The following is a 21,141-nucleotide window of genomic DNA, read 5'->3' as shown; positions in this document are numbered from 1 at the left end:
ATTATTCATCGGAATAAGCTACAGTAATTAACCCTTGCCATTTGACATGAAGTTGTGCTAGTAATGGGTATGAGTGTAATTTATGCACTATGAGATTATAAAATCCAGAGACTGCGCCTTTGAATTTGCCCCACATTTTTAAGTATTGTAACACTGGGGAATCCTCAACTATCCATGGTCCTAGTCTATGAAATAATAAACACTTTGCATGATTAATTAACATTTTACAATTAGAAAATCATCACTATGTGACCATTAAAACATTTCTATGATTCCAAAATCCATCTTAGCCCTTATTCAAACAATTTCCACAGCAAGTAAAAAAAAAAAGGAATACATTGTATACGCTAATTTAGTTAATCCTTATTACAAGTCTACAAAGGAAATCTTAAAATAGGAATAATTATCAGTTATAAATTAATTACTTTTGTGCAAGTTGAAATAGGGCTTGTTTTAGTTGTAAGTATTTCCCCTCTTGGGAGGTAGGGAGTTGAAATTGTATCTGAAGCATTTCAAAGGTTTTAAGTTCACATTCTAAAGTGAGTAAGTGATCCAACGTTAGAATACCTGCTCTCTCCCATATATCCCAGGATACAGTCTGTTTACCTATTCTAATATCAGCGTTATGCCATATGGGGCCTTTCCATGTAGTCTTGATTCACTCTTAAGGAGTTTGTGGGCATGTATCCAAATTTTAAGCATAGATTGAATAATAGAGCTGGAAGTTTGTAAAGCAAGTGATTTATGAGTGTAAAACATATGAAAACCTGAAGTTGCCTGTACAGTTTGTCTTTCAATGGGAACCTATAGTGAGGGATCATCCTGTCTGAGCCAAAGATAAACCAATTGAGATAAATGGAGGTCTGTATAGTAATGCTCAATACACAGTAAACTAAGACCCCCATATCGCCTGTGAGCAATCAATTTTGAGATTTTAGGTCTAGGTCTCCTGGATCCCCAAATAAAGGTTTTAATACCTTTGTCGATATCTCATAATATTGATATTTTAACTGTCAACTGCAACATACCTAAAACATAAGTGAAACGAGGCACTATAATCATTTTCACTGCCTGTACGCTACCCCAAAAAGACAAGTTAAGGGCCATTTTTCATACTCTGACATCGTTTTGGCAATAAGTGGATCTAAGTTATCTTGAATCATATGTTCTAAAAATGTGTTGATATAAATACCTAAATACTTCAGGCGGTCCACTTTCCATTGAAAATTATAGCCCAAAACAGCTGTTTTTGCTGTACCCCTGGACAATGAGCTTCCCTCTTATTCCAATTGACTTTGCAGCCAGAAATGATTGAGAAGCAAGAAATGGCAGACATGAGTCTCTGGAGTAAAGTAGGCAGATCAATAAGTGTGAGCAATATGTTGTCTGCATAAAGAAGTATTTTTGAGATCCCCGCTGGTGTAGGAATGCATGCGATTTGTGAACACTGTCCTATTGCCACAGCCAGCAGTTCAAGTGCAAGACGGATCAAAAGGGGGAACAAAGGGCAACCCTGGCGGGTTCCTCTTTGCACTAAAAAAGATTTTGAAAGAAAACCCCCACAATTCACTTGTGCGGATGGTGTCTCATATACCCATTTGGCCTTAGGGACATATTCATTGCCTAATCCGAGCCTAAGTAGTGTACGGAACATATAGCTCCATTCAATATGGCCAAAGGCCTTCTCGGCATCTAAGGATAAGGCCACTCTGTCTTCTACAGCATCCTTGGAAAGCCAGAGTATGTGAGCCAAAGTGTGTAGATGGTTACGAGACTTTCTGCCTGGCATGAATCCCACTTGAGAATTATGTATGAGTTTAGATATAACTTGTTTGAGTCTTTTGGGCGAGAATGGCGGCTAATATATTTGAATCTGTATTCAGAAGGGAAATTGGATGATAGTTACTGCAGTATAATGGATCTTTCTCAGGTTTGGGAAGGACTGTTATGATACCTTCATTTGGGAGAGAGGAGAGGCTACCAGTTTCGTCTGCTTCTTTATAGGCCTCATAAAGGGCGTCTATTGCTTCTGGTTTTACCCAACTGTAAAATGACCCAGGAAATCCATCTTCTCCCGGTGCTTTATTGTATGGAAGATTAGAGATAGGTCAGGCAATTTCATCCTTTGTCATTTTTCCTGCCAGTTTAAGCCGATCCTGTTCATTGAGACGGGGGAGTGTTATTTTATCAAAAAATTCCTGATGTTTGTGCTGATCATCATCAATCCCTGAGCTATATAACTTCTCATAATATTCTGCAAATGTATTAGCTAATTTCCTCAGTCTCAGTGTAAGGGGGTGAGTCCGGAGGTCCGACATAAAGCACAATCCTTACCTGCGGTCCGGGGAACGCCAACACCAGATAGAGTTCTGGATAAACAAACAAGCCGGAATAAGACACCGGAACATACGTTACATCAGCCAACCACACCCACCTCTCGTATCCTCCCACAGCAAGGCGAGAGGACAGAAGAAGGTGGAGTTAACCCCGGAAGTCGTACTCTTCAGCCACTAAAAAGAGACCTGACCCAGGAGGGAGGGTCTCTGATCGGAGAAGGAGTCGGGAGTCGAACGAAGAGCGAGGCAAAGTGGAGAGACGAGGAGAGGAACTGCGTTGAGCCGGACCAGGTTGGGAACGGAGACGGAACCGAGCCGGAAGACCAAGAGGATTGCTGGAGTGAAGACTGGTGGTGTCCCCCGGAGGAGGCTGTGGAGCGGCCGCAACTCAGGAGAGTTGCGGCGAGGCCAGTGAGTGACGGGGTTCAAGGGGAGATACAGGCAGGGACTTGGGTGGAGGGAGGAGACTGAACGGAGGGAGAGGGGTGGAAAGGGTACGGACGTTTCACACGGATACTGATTCTTTTTATTGTTGCTTGCGGCACCATTATTCCTGCACCTCCTTTGCTCCTCCTGAGTTTAGTTATGATTATCCCTGCACTTCCTTTATTCCTGAGCTTAGTTCAACCTTCCCCACCACGCCGTTTTTCTGTAGAATACTCCCTTCCCCCATTTCACAACTAAGAAGCTTGGCACATTGGTTTCTAAGCAAACCGCTCACCGACCCTCACATTCGTGAATCGTTTGGGGTGTGAAAATTGTTCCTGAGAGCAGAAAGTCCGTGTTAAGAACACTGGTGAGGTGACGGGTAGAATAACGCCTGCATAGTTTGAATGAACCTAATACTGACGTCCCACTATTTCCTCTCTTTGTGAGCCTTCGGGAGGATCCAACCACGGCAGAAGAATTTAGACAGACACCATTGAGCTCCAGCTCAGAGGAAGACGAAGAAGAACAGCGCTACCCCTGTACCTTGCCACGGATAGGACACAAGACTTTCCCAGTAGTGAAACCAAAGAGTAATCTTCCTGACAATAAAACTATCTCACATGGAAAATATATTCAGCCTCCGCGTCTGTATATCCGACCCGCCCTCCCACACTCAGTTATTACCTTACCTTCAGAATTATAAATAGCTGGAATGGTTGTCATAGCTTCTCTCTGTTTTAATCGTGCCGCTAGTAAACAACCAGCTTTTTCTCCTTGTTCTTAATTTCGAGCCTTAAGTCTATATAACATATATTCTGCTTTTGAAGTATATAGTGTATTAAGCTCCATTTTAGCCTTTTCCAATCTACAGCTGGAAGCTTCAATTGGATTGGTAAAATGAGCATGTGTCAGGGTTTTGATATCATTTTCTAAAATATGCTGTTATTCTGTTCTACGTTTATTGGCTATGGAAGAATCTCTCATAATTTGCCCCCTAATGGTGGCTTTTGCAGCTGCCCATTAAATTTGTGGAGAAGAAACTGAACGGTTGTTGTCTTTCATATAAGCAGTCAAATGTGATTGTAATTGTGATTTTTCTGTCGGTAATTTGTATCTGGATATGTTTAAATGCCATGGTTTCCTATAAGGGCGTTTCAGACCCCAATCAAGCTGTAGACTGATAGGAGCATGATCTGAAAGTGCAATTTCTCAAATATCACAATCAAGAACATATGGTATGATAGAATGTGAAATAAGGAAATAGTCTATTCCAGATTAGGAATCATGTACTGCAGAGTGATATGAAAACCCTTATCTGAAGGATGTAGTAACAGCCAAATGTCAGCCAACCCATGATCTTCACGGATGTCTCCAAGTATCGCTCTATCTCTGCCATGTGTCATGTCTAGGGGCCCCGTTCTGTCTAAGTTCACATCAGGGGCATGATTCCAGTCATCCCCCAGAGCTATTGTGAAAATTCCCATTTCTGTTAGAATTCTGTTTAGATGAAGGAAAAAAGGAGCTTTGTTCCCAACAGGGGCATAAATAGACCCCACTCCTAATATGTTATTACCGTTTTTAAGCTTGGCTAAAACAAACTAAACATCTTCATCTGACCAGAACTGTAGTATTTGACATTGCAGTGTTTTCCGCATGAGAATAGCTACACCACATTTTCTAGTAATAGTATGGGATTTAGGATCTCCTGACGTGCGAGAAGGAGGTTTGCAGCTGTAAAGAATCTGGCCTACCCAATCTCGTTTTAATTTTTCTGATTCTACACCGTATAGATGTGTCTCTTGTACGAGAGCAATTACTGTAGGCATGGAGGCTAAATAGGAAATCTTTTTATTCCTTTTATTGTAATTAGTAAACCCATTGACATTGATGGACACAATGTGCTAAGGACTAGTTGTCATGGTGCTGATTGGAAATATTAGAGTATGTTTGTATTGTGTGATATTATATATCTAAAAAGGGTAAAAAGAGAAAGGAAGGTTGATAAATGATGTGGAAATGTGGTAATAGAAAAAAACTGAAGTGAGGAAAAAAAAGGGTAATAAACCTGAAACCGTGCAAATATGATCACAAAATATTGTTAATGCTAAACTTTAATTGGTGTAAGTACACCATTCTACCTGCTAGAAAGGAAAAGAACACTACAGATCAAACAATGTATATCTTCCGTCGGTGGGTCTATACCTCAATGTGAGATGCAGACTCCGCAGGGGAGAAAACCACACGTGGTAAACAGATTATGAAAAGAACCAAGCCATGGAGTTATAAAGTTCCTCTAGGAGATTTGTATATACAAATACAGTATGAGATATACATAGTGTATTGAACAGCAATAAAAGGATGTTAATACATACCATGCATATATACTCTAGCTGGAAGAAGCAACAGTGGAGGGTTTAGCATCAGATACTTTATCAAAAGATGTGGATGACTTCAGAGGTGATCTTGATTTGTCTCTGGTATTTTCCTGTGTGAGTACTTATACACAGTGGATCAGTTTATCTCTGTCAGGCTCTTTCTTAAAGGTACAAACTTTTAATCTACCTGTAACTTGGCTTTGAGGATCATTCTGTAATTGAAGTTGACTGTTCATAGTTGTTTTGGTCAGGGGTGGTGGTGTTAAGTACATGTATTGGTCCTCTAAACTGTCCAGGAAGTGTACCAGATCCTCAGGCTCTGTGTAATCTCTTGATTTCCCATCCATTGTGATCCAAATTGTAGCAGGTTCTAAATGACCAAATGTAATATCCTATTTCCGAAGTCTTGGTCTAAGTTGTAGGAACACTATTCGTTTGGCATTGGTTTCAGTCGAGAAGTCTGCAGCAATAAAAAATGTATGGCCTTCCAAGTTTTAAGGACCATGTTTACGAGCAGCTCTTAGTATTTGACAGACCTGTTCATGATGCATGAGACAAGCAATTATTGGTCTAGGTCTAGATTCAAGGGTTGAAGTTGAAGTTCTTGACCGAATCCTGTGAGCTCTCTGCAACTCAAGGGGATGCTCAAAAGATAAGTTCAGTAACCGCAGTATCAAGGTTAGTAGCAAGCTCTTCACATCATTATTCATTTCCATTTTTTCTGGAATTCCATAAAAGCGAACATTATTTCTTCGGACCCATTCTTCCAAATCTATTCCTATTACTTATTGTTTTAAATGCCAGATATCTGGACCCCAACACTCTGCATTATCTAATCTTTTTTCCAAAAGGGTAGTTTGTTTATCTAGAGTTTCCACTTTGGTATGAAAAGAGTTTAGGTCCATCCGTATTGATTTGATTTTTGTCGCGAGATCTGAAATTTTGACATCCATAGAACCCAATTGATGTTCCACAGCAGAGATCTAGTTTAAAATAAGGTCCATAGAAGCAGTATCTTGAGGGACAGTAGTAGAAGTGCCCAAAGGTAGATTGTTCCCTACTACTTGTGTAAACAAAGGCTTTCTGCGGGCCATGTTGATTTGATCATAGATACTCGCATCTAGCTCACCCCTTGTAGTCAGCCAGTGTGTCACTTTATTTCTCAATTGTTGGAAATGTTTGCTCGCATTTGCTTTGAGCAGGGGCACGTTTACGAGGACTACCACATAAGATGTACAATCGGGGTTGGCGGGGGGTAAGGTTCAGTTGACCGGTATTAGGCGAGCACGCTCACATTTGCCCCCTACAAGCAGACAATTAGCTACCCCTACTTGCCGCTTTTGGAGAGGGGCTAAGAGATGCTTCGACATTTATAACTTCCTTTTCATTGGCAGCAGAATCAAACTTCTCCACATCCACTGTCCCCTCACCTTTGATGTTATTGTCAGTTTGATCTCTGGTTGTGAGAAAGGCGTGGGTAAAAGCTGCAGGTCTAGACGCTGTGTAACTATTACCCTGGGATACACTATCCTGACAAGTGGCGTGATGTAATTGATGTGCTGGATGATAAAAAATCCAGTGCATATCGTTTTCTCAATTAAACCAATATTAAAGTCTCAACAATTCGACACCTTAATATTCAAACCAGAAATAGCAACCTTCACAGTATTAGGCTCATTCTCAATGTACCCACAATGACTTTAATGGCGTCTAAACAAGATGTATCATCAGCCAGCTCCTGGGTGGTAAACGGTTCTTTTTCCCTGTCCTGACAAGGGGTAGAGTAGAGGCTGCCGCTGTCAGGATGGCAGGTTGAACAATCAATCTGGGTTCCAGTTGTGGCTGCCCGTTGCTAGAGGCCGGCTGGTCTGTTTGTGGGTCGCGGGTGCAGTAGAGGTTAAAGCCATTCCGGTTTGCTGTGAATACGCCGGCAAGAGAGTGATAGAACTAGGACAAGCATCATTTACATTCTCCTCATAAAATTGAGTTATCTTTGTTTTCAGTATCTTTGAAGCCTGCGCATTAGGCGCATGGCTCCCTCTACTACGGATGCCCTCCACTACCACTATTAAATTATCAATTTCCTGTAGGTTGCGGTTATGTGCCACATGTCTACAGGCAGTCTTGGGCTCCTTCCGAGCACCCAGAGAACTCTTGGTTGCCTTCCTCTTGCCCATAGTAGGAAAAAATTCAAAACCAAAGGAGTCGAAAAAGAAAAAGAAAAAATGAAGGGAAGGAGTACCCAGTCACAGAAAAGGGGCCTGCACGCACAAAGAAGGAGACTGAGAGACTCACTTTTAAACCACCTTGGTATTGAAGGAAAGTTTTACCAGAGATGATCATACAGCACCCAAATACGGGGCCAACGGGGAGAAGGGGGGTGGCCCTGCCTCTTCCTGGTGCTGACAGGTGTAGGACGGGTCCGCTCTTGGCCAGGGCTTCACCTGGGCACGGCCCACGTGTGTCCCACCCAGCGGGGCTGTGTAAGAGCTTTTTAGCTCTCCATCAGGGTGTGGCAATCTCCTTCCCATGCTTCAGGTGCAAGGTGTTTTGGCCTCGGGATACTCACGGCTCCAAAACAGTGATTTTTGCCCCAAAGGGCAGAGGGGCTGCGTCGGTGCTGTATAGCGCTGAAGGGGCATGTGGCATTCTCCTGTCCCTGCTTCAGGTGCAAGGTATTTTGGGACTCGAAGTCCCCCGCGGAACTCAGCAGCTCCAAAATAGTGGGTTTTTTCATGTAAGTGCTGAAGGTTATAGTAGTATTTCACTAATTGTTTCAAGGTAGTGTACTCCTTGGTTGGTTGGAAAGAGTTGGACTTTGGTAGCCAAGACCACATCCTTCTCGGTGAGTTTTGTTTAGTGTGTAATTGTACAAGGGCTTGCCTTTCGCACAGCTCCTGGTAGCTAGGGCCTTAAAAAAAAAAAATCCCTGATTTGGTGCAGAGTAAAGAGCCTCCTTCCAAGAGTTCCTTTGCAGTACCTCAAAGTCACAGGTAAACCACTACAGGTTGATGGTGCAAGGAAGCTCTATGTCTGACTGGACACAACATTCTGTTACGTGCTGATGGCAAGCAATTAAAATACTTTTTTGTTTGTCTCTTTACACAGTCTTACATGAGCTAGTGCTACGGACTTCCTCACAAATGTGACAATGTGACTTTTCAGAAGCCTTCTCAGCACTGGTGGTGTCTTTTATGTAATGAAATGTAATGTAATGTAATCAGCATTTATAGAGTGCACAGTGACCCTACGGGTATCCTGGCGCTTGAACACGTGAGACCAGCTAAACTCTGAGTATATTGGAGGGCATGGTATCAGTAGAGCTAAAAAACCACGACCAAAAACGTATGCCCTAGGAAAGAGCCAAGTCTTCAACTTCTTTCTAAACGGCAGCAGGTTTTCCATCTGCCTGAGTTCGGCTAGGAGTTTGTTCCAAGCCGAAGCTGCTGCAATGCTGAAGGCCCTTCCTCCTGATTCTAAACCTGGGCACTCTCACCAGTTTAGCTGAGGAGGAACGAAGGTTACGCGAGGGAACATACCATTCAAATCTGTTCTATAATGGCTTGGGCCCAAGGTCATGCAGAGCCTTAAAAACTATGTATACCGACTTAAACTGTACCCTCTGCATAACTGGGGGCCAATGAAGCTCAGAGAGAGCCTGAGATGCCGATGATTGACGTGGCCTCATTAGAGCTAGCTTGTCCGACATCGACTGAATTCTCTGGAGTCTCCCTATCAGATGTTTAGGAGACTCCAGCAACAATGCGTTGCAGTAATCCAGTCGACTCAGAATGATACTCCCTACTACCAATGATCTGGTTTGTGTGGGGAACAGTGGGAGGATCCTTCGGAGCACTCTAATCAGAGCTAAACAGCTACCTGCTGTTTTATTTACTTGAGACTCTAAACTCAGATTGCAATCAAAGCTGACTCCTAAATTGCGTACTGCCTTGGCGGGAATCAGTGGAGCTGTCACTAGGAGTGGCCAGAACCTGGTAGGTAGTGGGAGGGGAACCTTCCCAGCTAAGTAACACAGGATCTCGGTGTTTTTTTCCCATTAAATCGTGAATAATTATTTCATAACCATAGTGCGGTATCTTGCAGACAGTCATTACATTTTTCCAGCGGAAGTGACTGGTGGCCTTCCAGTGACAAAATCAATTGAGTGTCATCAGCATAATTCACAAGACTGATGTTATGTGATTTGATGATAGCAACCAGAGGCCTCATATAGATATTGAATAGAATTGGACTAATGGCAGACCCCTGTGGCACACCATGCAGGACATTCATGAACTATGATTGGTACGGGGGAAGAGCAACCGCCTGTTTCCTATCAGAAAGGTAGGATTGAAGCCACTCCAGTGCCAGCCCTCCTACTTCTTCTCCTGCGAGCCTGGCCAGTAGTACCTCGTGATTGACCGTATCAAATGCAGCGGACAGGTCCAGCAAAATCCGAATTGCTGATTGTCCCCTGTGTGCCCGCATTCGAAGATCATCCAATACGGTCACTAAGGCAGTCTCTGTCCCATTTCCTGGGTGAAAGCCAAATTGCACATCCTCCAGTTTTCCATTGTCTTCAACAAACTGGGAGAGTGCTCGACTGACCAGTCGCTCTGTGATCTTCACTGGATAGGGCAGCAAGGAGATGGGCTTATTGTTCTTTGAACATGCTGGATCTAGCATAGCTTTTTTCAAAAGAGGTGTAATTATCGCTTTTTTCCAGCATGTTGGCACTATTCCACTCTCCAGAAATTGCTTGCAAATTAACTTGAGCATCGCAGAGAGCTCTGTTCCTAAGGCTTTCCATATTTTGTGCGGTAGCGGATCCAACGGAGTGCCTGAGGAAACACTAAGGGCTAATTTGGTAAAGTCTTCCTCTGATGGTATATCAAAATGATCGAGGCTGCCAGTGGTCTCTGCCATTTCCTGCTCTTGTTTCTAGATGGCTAGATACCCCTGAGACTTTCCATTTTGATCCTCCTTCGTGGGCATAATTCCCACTTGTAGCCCCTTAATGATTTTGCTAATTATTTCCTCCAAAAAGGTGGCCAAACCATCACAGAGATCTTGTGTGTGGGGAATCTCCTTTTTTGTGCAAGCAGCTTTATTGATATAATTCACTATTTTAAAAATACTCCTACCGCTAGTAGGAGATTTCAGAATAGAGTCAGCAAAGTACTCAGCTTTTGCCATAGTTATTTCTTTTTTATAACTAATTATTGTTTCTCTCCAAACATTTTTGTCCTCGTCTCTATATGCTCTTGTCCATTTCTGCTCTGCCTGTTTACATTTCTTTTTCAAAAGTCTCAAGTTATCTTTATACCAGGGAGCAGAAGGTCTACCCCTTTTTTTGATGTCTTTTTAAGGGTGCTAATTGGTCAAGCCTCGTACTTATTTGATTACCAATGTTCAAGTAATTTTCGTCCACCTGTTTGCCTGCATCCAAAGTCCTATTCACAAAAAACTCCGGCGGTGGCGTTGCCTTTCCTACAAGTCCTCTCCAATCCCTACCTTTGAGATTCTTATTTTCCTTAGAGTTAACTATTTTCAATCTTGGGCTGACAATCCCGAATTGGACTAAATGGTGGTCGGACCAGCCTACTGGCAAGACTGTCCCCGTCTCTATCAGGTCCTTATTTGCAAAAATGAAGTCCAATACGTGCCCACCCCTATGCATGGGCTCTAAGACCCATGTTTCAGATTCATGTCTTCACATGTCTGAAGAAGACTTTTATATCCTGAGTCTAAGCTCCCATTAGGCCACAAATTAAAGTCTCCTAAAATGAGTAATCTTGAATGAGTTAACGCTATATTACTGAATACGTCTGCCAGCGCACCCTGCTGTTGAGAGCTGGCTACTCCAGGTGGTCTATAGCAGACTATACCAGTCATTACATGTCCCTTGGGGTCCTTTAACGCAAATCCCAGTAGTTCAGAGCCACTCACCTCGTCAATGTCTACTGATATAAAATCCAATTTTTCTTTAAAAATATTTTCCAACCCCTCCTCCTTTCCCAATCTGCCGGGGTTGTGTAGTGCCTTGTAGCCCGGTGGGCAACTTAACCCCAACTCCAGGTCTGACCCAGGATGTGTCCATGTCTCATTCATAAAAAGGACATCCATATTATGGGTATCTAATAATAATTGGACCTCCACGCCATGTACATTCGGGCGGGGGTCATGTTGGGTAGGTGCTAAGACGCTCCAGTTAAGCTGCGAAACTCCCGTAAGTGTACGGGTTACCGGCACCCCAGCCCAGGGAGCATCTCTCCATACGACGCAAGGTCATTTTCTAAGGGGCGAAGCAACGATTGAGTTGTGGCTCAGCTGGAGTTGTTACACAGCTCGAGCACGCTCCCTATATACGGGGGTAAATACTCCCCCTGCACTCTCATTTAGCACTGCACACACTTCTTTTTACTGGTCCTGAGGAAGCGCCACGGATCATTCTGACCATCTAGGCGCGAAACATGTCGACCTGACCATTTTAGTTACATAGGGCACCTTACAGCCCAAAGACGTAACACACAACCTTCTGTTTTTTTATTATGGCAAAGGGACCAACACATTAAAACTTTGTCCTTTCTGGTATCCTTTAGCCATTTTTATCTATCACCACACACACACTCACTGTGCACATAGGATCCATTACCCCCCACACACCCGCATTCATCATACGGCCATTCTCTTAAAAGATCCCCGCCAAAGCGACCCTTCGGGGAACCCGTTGGGCATTGCAGCGCCGGCCCAACGAGGAGCAAACACCCAATGATGAAGCATGACACCTCTCGGGGTGTGTGAGGGCAACAAGAGACAAAGTGTGTTCTCCCTCTTCCACAGTGGATCCCAGACCTAGGCTTAACCTACCTCTCTTTCTGACTCACCAATATCTCGCAGTTCCCCACACGTATAATGATAGCCCCTTTGTCCTCCGTGTGAAATATCTAAATGGGCACCAAAGCTGTGTTTCATCGCTTTCCTTTGTTCGATGCTGTATGAAATTGCAATTACCTGACGTGCGCCAATGCCAGTGGAGTATGATGAGGCTGATGTGTGCAGGTCAGTCCCTGGTGACCAGCCATGTCTACTTGACAACTAATATAGAAATAATGTATAGCTGTCTTTATCCTCCATGGGATCCTCCAGCTCACATGCACTGAATCCAAATTGAACCCCAAATAGCGCTGGGAAGCCATGTGAGATGCCTCCACTGTTTGCAGTGAATGAACAGTGAACTAGGCTTTTGGCGATGGACAATCAGCAGCTCCCCCAGAGAGCCCCTCCTGCTGCTATTCTTCTTGCCGACTCCCGAGTGTTTTTGAGTATGGTGGCTTTTGTAGCTTCCACCCGCTAATCCTCTGCCCCATTTGGGTGAGTGCGGTGGCCATTTCCCAAAACAAGTAGAATGAGGCTCATCTGGTCTTCCCAGCTCTAGTCTACAATGACTGAGTAAGAAAGAGTCAGCAGTGATGATGCAAATAAATGATGTTGTACTGACTCCCTTCTAGCTGCTCCTCCTCCAAGCCGGATACTCTCCCACTGAACCACCATCGCCAATCCCGAAACAGTAAAACATCCTTCTGTGCTAATGATGCTGCGCGCTTGTATACATATGACCAGCATGAGGGTTACATTAACTGTGAGCACATTCACTCTCCAACCATAAACAGCTATATCAAGCGCTATCCAAAGATTGTGAACCAAGGGGTTCCGGGTAGGGGGATTGTGCCCAAGCTTTGAATTCGTCGTCGGCTGCATTCATTGACAAACGGATATATGTTGATTAAAGAAATGAATGGAAGCAGGATAAATAAATTAACTAAGGATTACATGAATGAAAGAGCTGGCGGTTGAATAGATAGTAAACAATGAATGAATGAATGGATAGGTGCCTTGCCTTGCTAGTTGTGTGGATCGATTAGATGCTGGTTGGATGGGCGCCTGAATAAATTAATTATATTAATTTTGACCGCGCTTCTATCTCGCACAACATTCATCAATTACTCGGCCTCTTGACACTTGTTTCTCACCTGCGGGCTGAAGTGCGCAGTTTGTGAATGACGGATGGAGCGTGGGTAAATGCACGTGAGCATGAGATGACTGGCATTGATGAATGAAGGAATCAAAAGAAAATTATTCCTCTTGAGGCTGTTTCTCACTGAAAGTGTAGACCGGGTTTTAATAAAATCTTTGGGGCAGATTTATAAGCCCCGTGCGCCACTTTTGCGCCGCCGTTGCGTCACTTTTGTGACGCAGCGGTGGCGCAAAGCCAGCGCCATGGTGTGGGCTATTTACAACGTGACGCATCTAGGGAGATGCGTCAAGTTGTAAAGCTTGCGCCACATGTGGGCGTACCTGTGCAGTGGGGGGCGTTCCGGCGCAGGAACGCCTCCGAAAAGTGGCTGAAAGAAATCTACAAGATTTCACTCAGTCACTTTTGAGCCCATGCTGCGTCAAACCCTGCGCCTGCTTGAAGCAGGCGTAAGGATTGACGCAGCATTGTGACGATAGGGCACCCCCGAGCCTTGCTGGAGCTGCGTCGCGCTTGCGACGCAACTCCAGCAATGCGCCGCCTTACGCCTTCAGATGCGTCACGCATCTGTTTATCCTTGCGCTACGATGCGCTGCATTGTAAATGCGGCGCATCTGTATTGGCGCAAGGGTAAACTTGCGTGACGCATATTTCCTGGCGCATCCATGCTGATTTGCAGGGATGCGCCAGGAAACATAGATCTGCCCCTTTATTTTTAGGTTGATTTCAGCGTAGATGTTAAAATCAGAGACCACTGCGTGATGGAGTCAGTGGCATGCATCTGCTGGTGGATTATTTCGGAGGTCACTTCAAGGCTTCTGTATATGTCTGTGGGATGTAGTACTTATGGCTTCTTTTTAGAGACACATTGTAGGTCTTGTTTTCTCATCGCGAGGAGCAGTGAAAAGCAGGGGAATCTGAGCTCTGAGTTGCTGCAGAAAGACACGCACTACTTCGCAGTGGGGTGTGAGCTGTGAAGAAGTCAGGCCCGGGCGTCTCAGCGCTCTGAGAGGGAGCAGGGATGATGCTGGACAGTACAGAGAAAGCACAGCAAACCCACGCGGACTGTAGATTAGCCTGACCCTATGGCGCCCTTCCCGGGTGAGGGAGGCGCGGCAGAACAAGGGAAGAGCTGCAGCAGAGAAATAAACCAGAAATGAAAGGAACACAAATATAATCTGCTGACATACAGACAACAAGGATATCTTTGTAGTCATATTGCTAACACATTGTAGACATATATAATGGTGCAAAGAACAGGCTCCTTTGTATGTATTAGGCCTGGGCTATAATTCCGTTCCGCTCACGGAAATTACGATAATTTGACATTTTCGCGTTCCGCGGAGAGCGCGAAAATGTCAAAATTTCCGCAATCCGCATTTTACCGGAAATTTTTTGCTTGCTCGCACTGTAAAATAATACATTCTCGCGTGCGCTCGATCGCCTTACCTGAATCCCCGCGTTCGCCGACAAGTTTTCCCGATCCGGTCGCGTTCCAGATGTTGGATTGTTGGCAGCCATTTGCGCTGTCTCGCGACAGTTCGCGCCCGCAGTAACGTCATTCGTCGTGCTATCACGTCTTTCACCGCGAGACAAATGAAAACAAGATGGCCGCGCCCGTGAGAAACCGCATGGGTAAGATGGCGAGCCGTGACCACGCAGAAAATACCACGAATGGGCGGGCAAAAAACTTCCGCATCTTCGCGATATTTCCGCGTTTTTGCGGAGATTTTTAACATTTTCGCGATAATTTGCGAAAGCGAATTTCGCAAATTCTGCCCACCCCTCGTATGTAATGTATGGGCCTTGCCCAATAGCTTGAAATCTTCTCCTTCTTGCCACTGGGCCACCTCCGAGAGACTACTGGTATTTGGACTCTCTGGGATTACTCAGCCAGGCCTGAAAGCACTGGCCGACAAACACCCACTTCAAAGCACACTTAATACAGACACCCTGGCAGCCAGGGATGGGTGACTGCTCAGAGATGTACCTCAATATCTGACAAAAGCCGCTGCCACGCTCTGCACCAGGTCCGCGGATTGTCAGTTAACCGCATGGATGTCCCCTCTCCACAAGAGAGAGGAGTGTGGTGCGCATGTGGTGATGAAGCGGCCTGTGTGCCTTTCTACTGCAAAAGTATCAAAGATAACCTCATTTTTCAAGCAATCTTCCTCTGAATAGCAGGAGATGAGTAACAGTAAAGAGTGATGCATTTTTAGGTATACCTGCATTTCAAATGTATCTGTTGGAGCTAACTTTCATGGCACGGTTCTCACGCAAACCCTCTGCCTTCACTTCCTAACTTCGCTCGTTTTTATTGGCATTACGACTCTGTGCCCTTTACTCCTGATAACCAGTGCTAAATTGTTTGTGTCTCTCCTTAATACATGGTAACATTGGACTACACCTAGTAAATGGTAATACATGTACTCAGGGCCTGCAAATTAAATACTACTTCTGGGTTGCAGCACTCATTGTGCCACCCACTTAAGTACCCTTTTAAAACATCTCAGGCCTGCCGCTGTAGTGCAGTTTCAAACTGCCATTTCAACATAGCAAAATAAATCTTTTGCAAGGCCTAAACCTCCCTTTTCATTACTTATAAGCCGCCCTTACAGTAAGCCCTAACGGTTCATAAGGCAGGGTGCACGGTATATAAAATGTTGGACATGTGTAGTTAAGTTTTCCATATCCTGACAGTGAATAGCTCCTAAAGTCGCTTTTCACTGTTTTTAAGCCACAGATTAACACTGGTTTACCTTATTTCAATTAATAAGTGCTAACTTGAGATTGGGGCAAAAAGAACAGGTGATAGAAGGAATGCTGAACAATGTCAAACATTCACCCCAGTACATAGAGTTGGGCCTAAAGTCAGAGGGGCATATCAACAACAACCGGCGATAATTATCGCTAAGCGCACTTAGCGCTAGGATAATTATCGCCGGCTAGCGTTGATTTTTATCGCTGAGATAGCGTGCTATTAGCAACGCTTATCTCAATAGCGATAAAAATCCTCACGCTAAGTGGCTAACGTGAGATTATCGCTGGAAACCCAGCGATAATCTCACGTTAGCTTGTTGATAGGGACAGACAAACTTAGCCATGATATCCTCCTTCCATAGGATATCATGGCTAAGTCAGAAAAATACCAGACGTAATAAAGCAGCGTTAACCGCGGTTAGCGCTGCTTTTTTTGTCTCTAACTGGGTTAGCGATATTCTTGATAATAGGAGAAATGTCGCTTAGCGACATTTCTCCTATTATTTTACTCTGAAACGCCCCCTTTGCATCTCATTAGAGATGCAAGGGGAAGCGTAGAGTAAAAGGGTGCTAACATGCAAATTTGCATTTTAGCACCCTGTTGTTGATAGGGTGCTAGTTTTATCTCTGCTTTTTTGGCTTTTAAAGCCAAAAAAGCAGAGATAAAGCCCTTGTTGATATGCCCCATAGTTTTTTTTGCTCACCCCGCTACTACAGTTTGGACCCAGCCATATGCAAATCAGTCTTGACCCTGTTCCCGATGGGAACAGTCCAGGCTAAACTGCCAGGCCAGGCCCGCCCTGGACTGTGGAAGCAAGCATCCTGGGACCAGTTTCAGGATATCACCCCTCATGATAGCTTGACTCCATTGTCATGGTGAGCACAGGACCCATGTCTTGGCACACCTATCCCACTTAGGGAGACAAATGGAAAATATCAATCTCTGTTATCTAAATATCTGATGTATTTTTGAAGCGTGGGTTCTGTGTTCCTAAGAATGTTTTTATGCAAATATGTGTCCCCACCCTGCCCGACTCCCTAAGGGTTTGCAGGCTGAAGACAGAGGGGCAGATTTATGAGCCCCTTGCGCCACTTTTGCGTCACTTTTCCCATGTTAAAAGTGACGCAAAAGTGGCGCAAGGGGCTCATAAATCTGCCCCAGAGTCTTCAGTCAGCTCGAGGTGACTACGCAGGTAGTGTCTGAGAGATGCCTTCTCCACGAGAGGTGATAGCTGGAGATATTCTTCCTCCACTATTTGGCCATGGCGGAGACATGTCCCAAGATGAGGTCTAACCTGATTGGCAAGTAGTTGTAGTAGCAGTCGGATACTGCTCATCTCAACTTATATTTGGGGCTCAGTGTGATACACTGTGAAATTGTTGTTACAAACAGAATGTTGAAAGAAACACAGAAAACAGTTGATACCCCTTTCTGGCATGATACTGGTTACTCTGTCCAACTGGCTGGTTGGACCCCAACTACACTGCATCAGTCACGTCGCGTAAAACGTGATACAATTGAAGAACCACTTTATAGAGACCTATTGTATTGGCATCAGAGAAGTAAGTGGTGCAATGTAAACACTTTGTCTGTTACCTAATAATACCTGGATGATTAGGGTGCTGTTCTTCATACAGCATTAATAAAATAACACTGCCAATTTCTACACAGCTACATTGTGCTGTCATTTTACATGTTGCTTAAGTAGAACTAAACAGAACACAATTTGCCATGCCTGTTTCCACCCAGAATCCCCAGTCACTTTCCACATCACACCAGTAAATCATATATTTCTAAGTGAGATAACCTCTTTGCTGAGTTCCAACTGACAGTGAGTGAAAAGAGTGATAGACATGCAAGATATCTTGAATCTGAGGAGTAGGAGTAACAAAACACAGGAGGAGTTGGGCATCATCCGCATGGAAACCAGCTTGACTCTACAGACGCGGATGATATTGGCTAGGGGAAGATAGACATTAAAAAGTATAGACGATGCAGAGTAACCCAATGGAAAGTTTGGGCACATAGGGGCGATCGTGCGGGATTTAGACACAACTTGTCATAACACCAGAATTTGGCTTCCCCTCCCAACCCCCCCTCCCCCCAGAGAAAGGAGTTGAACGGCCCCTGAACCCAAAACACCTGCTAACAGATCAATAAGAAAGGAGTGATTTAAGTGAGTCTCTTAACTTTTCTAATCCAATGAAGTAGTGACCAAAAAGAGCTTCTAAAACACAAATTTTAGTTCAGGTGTGTATTTTGTACTAAATTTTCCCCAAGTATGAGGATTTTGTTCATGCAGACAAGGTCAGCAAGCAGTAATCCCTCAGGGAATGAAGGGAGTGTATATCTATTGGTACAGTAGACACGTGCACATGTGCTCACATAAATGCAGCTGATAGAGAAGGAAGATTTGGGTAATGTTTAGGGTAGCACACAGCTTGTTTTAATGCCCTTACCATCAATTGTGCTGGGGAAACCCAGGTCAAAACATTGGAGATGCAAATGGCCTCAGCAGAGGTGGAATATAGATGCCCTTATTTTACATCTTAAAACTGAGCCGTTTGCCCTCCATATTGTATTAGAATATATGTATCTGGGCGCTGGGCAAAAAATCAAACAACATTGTAACTTAGTCAAACTAAAGATAGGTTTTTACTACGTTCTAAAGTGAGAGAGTCTAGGTTCTTGGCAAATGGTTCTGAGAAGCCCATTCCACAGGCTCGCCATAGCTCCAGAAAAATCCCTACCTCCAGCAATTCATTTCTCGAACTGAAGTCCCTTGAGCGCCACTGAACTTGTAGCTCTTAAGCTTGTAGGTATTAAACGCTTTGGGCCTCAGCCAAGCTCACAACCATCTGGTTATCAAATGTGCACATATGGGGCTCTGTTGCCTTGACATACACAGCCCACTTTGGTCAACATTACAACACCCCATACTTTATAATTAGTTAATTTTAGCATCTTTTAAAAACTCTTCAAAAAGTTTAGCAATTACAAACTAGAATGCTTTTCAATATTACATCAATTTAAAAAAACAAAAACACTACACAAGCTCTAAATCCTGTAGCCTTCGCTGGTCTCCAACTAGAAAATTATGCCAGTCCAAAATCCAAGTCCACTAAAACCTCAATGTAACTACCCAAAATGTATTTACAATGGTGCAAATTCACAGCCAGCAGGAGCACATTATAAACTAGATAAGGGTTGGGTCAGCAAAAGGCTAGGGCCTTGCGGTTATATTCTGTACAATGACATTTTTCGATCATTAGGACTTTAAACAAGCATATAAAATATCCCAAATATTTACTGTACATCCATTATCTTAGAATAGCATCGAGACCTCCAGTTGTGAACATGCACTCTACATATGTGCCTGTTATGATCTGTTATAAGACATGCAAACAAACCTTCAACTCAGAGAAGATTTGAAAAAATGTCTATCCTAATACAATGTGCAACAATTCACCCACCAATAACCTTCAGTCATTAACAAATCACGCTATGCCTCCATGCTGTCTAATAAACAACACACCGGGTAGATCGTTCCCAACATCCAATTACAAAGCCTTATGAGACTTTGGTAGAATGGTGCTGCACAATAATTCTGAATAAATGATAAGATACGCTATTATAGTAAACCCACCTTCATGCAGTATTGGATTCCGAGTCAAGAATATTCCCTCGGTTACCCCGTTCATTCAATTGGAAGACATTTAGGGTCCATGAAACAGAAAGTTATAAGATTCGACTCTGTGCTTGGCAGTCTAGTTCTCACTTGAATTCAGAAGGCTTCGTAGTACTTACACTGTGAATCACTCAGTTATATAGCACCATCAGAGGCTCTGAGTGCATCCTGTCAAGAATTTGTACCTTGGGGAGAGGGTGGCGAGGGATCAATCGAGCACAGCATCTCTCTAGGACAAAACACGAACTAAGCTGATAATTATTTTGAAAGTATTTTGCGGGCCCTTATGACGTTGAGTACCCATTACCTCAATATTTAGAAATAGTTTCTTTTCCACTAAACGTCCTACAATTGTTTTAATTAACAAAGCAGTGTAAATACTGATTAAGTACACGCTTTTTTAGATTTTATTCCACATATGTTGTATTTAAAGAGGAAATCCTGATATCGGGGATTGAATCATGATATATATTGTCAGGTTTGGGAGTTTTGGCCCCTTCTATTTTTGTATTCTTTGGTACTTCTATCTCCATCACCCCCACGCCCTACATACACGTGTTAGAGGTTACCTAAAAGCCATAAGCGAATTGGTTTTCTTGGTTGGTTTGTGTACATTCATTTGACAGACGTCTTGGGGGTAAGTGACATCTAGTCTGCCTGACTTCCGGCAGAGAGGGGATTAGCATACCATGGTTGTCACAAAAATCGTCCCCTACGCACTAGGAGAATAATCTCAGCACATGTTTTGGGAAAAGATATTAGATCCCCCCTTCGGCAGACAATCTTTAAAATGTTATAACACTTTGTCATGGCTGGCAGTCGCTGTTTATTTGTCACCAAAGCAACTTCTGACATGAAGGGATGAGCTGTCTAACAAAAATGGTGACCCATTCTGTGATGAGGTGATGATCTGTTACAATGTAGGAGAGGATTTACAAATGAGGTCTAAGATACATTACAGCACTTATCTATATCTCGGGAGTGTCATCAGCTTATGGTGCGAAGATCAAGGAAACAAGACCCCTTAGTTTCCTAAATGAGTGAAAGAAACTTTCACAACAAAACAGTGGCACAACAGATTTGATCCGCACACAATACTAAGTAAGAAAGCAATTCTACCGATTTGTCATAGTTTATATATTTCTCTATTCTTTAAATTATAATTTCTTTCTTCACAGTAGCCAAGTGAAGAAAGAAATTATAATTTAAAGAATAAAGAAATATATAAACTACGACATCTGTTACAATGTGATGTCACCTGGAATGGGAGCGGTGTTCTGGATTGGAATGGGGAAAGTTTTCAAGGGAATTAGGTCAGTTGATGGTTGGGGTTAAGGGTAGCTGTAACAGAGTTGATGAGTTCGAAAAATATGTTATAGCCAATTATCTAAGGAGTCCTATTCTTTACAATGGCGATGAGTGGAAGGAAGATATAAACAAGCATTTGCAATGCAATCGGTCTCGCCTTTGGAACCTTATATGTATTTAGCTATGCAGCACATTAGCCTGGGTGCTGA

This window comes from Triturus cristatus, chromosome 1_2, assembly GCF_964204655.1.
Source record: "Triturus cristatus chromosome 1_2, aTriCri1.1, whole genome shotgun sequence".
In the NCBI taxonomy this organism is placed as follows: Eukaryota; Metazoa; Chordata; class Amphibia; order Caudata; family Salamandridae; genus Triturus; species Triturus cristatus.
The sequence above is the reverse complement of the archived record's forward strand: the minus strand, read 5'-3'. Positions refer to the sequence as shown.